We start from the raw sequence: 3,002 nt of genomic DNA, 5'->3' as shown, positions 1-3,002 counted from the left end.
GGGAGGGAGGGGTCTGGGCCCAAGGAGGCATTACTGTCAGTGGAAGAGGAGCTGGGAGGCCATGCTGGACAACCAGGGAATGGTTGGAGGGGACCTACCCGGTTTTGCAGTCTCCTTTTTTGTGGCTGAAAGACCTGAGCCCCAGGGAGGAAGTGACTTTTCCAAGGTCTCAGAGCTGGATGGAAGCTCATCTGGGTACAGGACCATGAGTCAGACTACCAGACCAGTTGTACCCATCCACACTGTTTTTCTGCCTCTGATTAGGAGTGTGGCCTGCCCTGGAACTTTAGTTTGGGTTCCTCATGCTCCATCTCCTTGTCTGGTCACTTGCCTGGAAAGGAGAGAAGAAAGAGGACAGGGCATTTGGACATCATGGAGACTTTCAGACTGGAACCTCTGATCCTGGCTTCTGGAATATCTGATCCCATCTCATGGTCTTCTAGGCCTCACAGTTGGCCTGTGGGCATCCCCTGGGCCAGGTTTCCTCTGAGTATGGTCCAGCACCACCTGCTTCCAACAGTGGGGAAGCTTGTTTAACATGCATTTGCCAGGCCCTGCCTCAGACTTGTTGGGGCCTGCTGTGGCCTAGGAACCTGCATTTAAAACCCACTCCTAGGGTGAGTCAGATGTCCACTCAAGTTTGAGAACTGCTTCACGCTCATTTTGGAAGGTGAAAGAAGGCAAGTGTCTGGGACCACCAGAAATAAAGGGAGTGGAGACTAGCACAGTTTGGGGCAGTCAGAGCTGGGCAGAGGGCTCTGTTCCCTACTAGGCATGGGAGATATCCACGCCTGCTTTTTCCCAGGCACAAGGACAGGGCAGCCCAGCCTGGTATAGAGATCCCCTGGAGGCTGACATCCCCAGATCTGATGGAGCAGTTGTTTGAAGTCATCCTCTTTCATCTCTGATGTTCTTCCAGCCTGTCTTTGGCTGAATCATCTTAGGCAAGCTGCTTAGCCCCCTGGGTCATGGTTTCCTCATCTGTAAAATGGGCTGATCCTCATACAGTGCTCAGAACAGTGCTTAGCGCCTAAGAGGTCCTTGAAAAATGTTAGCTGCTATAATGGCTCAAAAAATAAATTAAGTGAACAACTTAGACTTTAATAGCAGTTAGCAGTGTCTTGGAAGAGATATCAAAAAGTTTAAGGTGGTACCTCCTGTCACCTGGGACCAGAGCAAACCTGATGTCCCTTCAGTTGGGCATTTGGACAGAATCACAAATACAAGGCACTTACAGCACTGCTTTTGGATTCTGTTTGGTAGACCTTGTTAATCAGTCAGGTTCACCCTGTGGACACCCGAGTCAGCCAAAATCTATTGGGGCTGGCACCCAGGTGAATACCATGGGCCACCTCGATTTTGCTGCCAGTGATGAGAGTGCTCAGCCTCTCCAGTCCAAAGGCTGTCTTTTCTGCTTCCTGTCCCTCAGGCCACCTTATTCCGGGAGGCAGTCTGGAACCTAAGCAGTACTTGAGTATGTGTCCCCAAGCATGGACTGGGGACGGAAGGGGGGTTGAGATGATTTTAGGGACCATGGACTGTACAATCAATTTATGAGGCAGTTGTTATCTTTTCAGGTCTCTGTCAATTTTGTTGATTATATTAGAAAGAATCATTGGGTGCTAGTATTTTTTTAACACCTCTGTAACACTGTCCAATTTTTTTCCAGCTTTACTGAGATATAATTGACATATAACGTTGCATAAGTTTAAGGTGTACAGTGTAATGATTTGATATATGTATATATCGGGAAATGATTATCACAATAAGGTTATTTACACATCCATCATCTCATGGTTACCTCTGTGTGTGTGTGTGTGTGTGTGAAGACTTTTAAAATCTCCTGTCCAATTTTTTTTTAAATAAATTTATTTATTTATTTAATTTATTTATTTGGCTGCGTTGGGTCTTCATTGCTGCGCGCAGGCTTTCTCTAGTTGCAGTGAGTGGGGGCTACTTTTCGTTGCAGTGCACGGGCTTCTCGTTGCAGTGGCTTCTCTTGCTGCAGAGCATGGTCTCTAGGCACGCAGGCTTTAGTAGTTGTGGCTTGCGGACTCTAGAGCGCAGGCTCAGTAGTTGTGGCGCACGGGGTCAGTTGCTCCATGACATGTGGGATCTTCCCAGACCAGGGTTAGAACCTGTGTCCCCTGCATTGGCAGGCGGATTCTTAACCACTGTGCCACCAGGGAAGTCCCTGTCCAATTTTCTTTTACTTTGACGTTTTCAACATGCCCTGCAACAGTACCTAGCTTGAATTTAACAGCATTTGCTTTGTTTTTATCGTATTTATTTACTTTACTCATAACAGCTTTATTGAGGTATCAATCGTGTACCGTACAACTCATTCTTTGTAAACCTATGATCTGGAGAATTTTAGTAAACTTATAGAATTGTGCAACCATCACCACAATCAGTTTTAGACATTTCCATCATCAAAGTTTCCTTGCCTTGTGCCTGTTTGCAGGCAGTCTCTGCTGTCACCCTCACCCCTACCCCATCACTGATTTGCTTTCTGTCGTTAAAATTTGCCCTTTCTGGACATTTCATATAACTGGAATCATACAGCATGTAGTCTTTTTTTGTGTCTGGCTTCTTTCACTTAGCATTGTTTTTGAGGTTCATCCATGTTGTCCTTTACTGTATGGTTATAGTACATTTTATCTTTTCACCAGTTAACGAATACTTGGGGTGTTTCCACCTTTTGGCTATTATGAATAATGCCGCTGAACGTTTGTTTGGTGTGTTCAGTTCTCTTTAGTATACACCTAGGAGTGGAATTGTTGGGTCTTGTTTAACTTTTTGAGGAACTGCCAGACTGTTTTCCATAATGGCTGCACCATTTTACATTTATTTCCACCAGCAGTGTATGTGGGTTCCAAATTCTCAGCATCCTTGTCAATACTTATTATTGCCTACCTTTTTAATTATAGTCATCCTAGTGGGTGTGAAGAGGTATCTCACTGTGGTTTTGATTTGCATTTTCCTGATGATGTTGAGCATCT

General features: G+C 45.4%; 1 protein-coding gene across 3 annotated transcripts in view; it reads left to right on the top strand.

Moving 5' to 3' along the window:
* Positions 1-3,002, top strand: part of MGRN1 (mahogunin ring finger 1) — a 55,640-nt gene that overhangs the window by 734 nt on the left and 51,904 nt on the right. The window lies entirely within an intron of this gene.

Source organism: Lipotes vexillifer, unplaced genomic scaffold (genome assembly GCF_000442215.2).
Source record: "Lipotes vexillifer unplaced genomic scaffold, Lipotes_vexillifer_v1.1 scaffold914, whole genome shotgun sequence".
NCBI lineage: Eukaryota > Metazoa > Chordata > Mammalia > Artiodactyla > Lipotidae > Lipotes > Lipotes vexillifer.
This window is presented reverse-complemented; position numbering and strand designations above follow the sequence as displayed.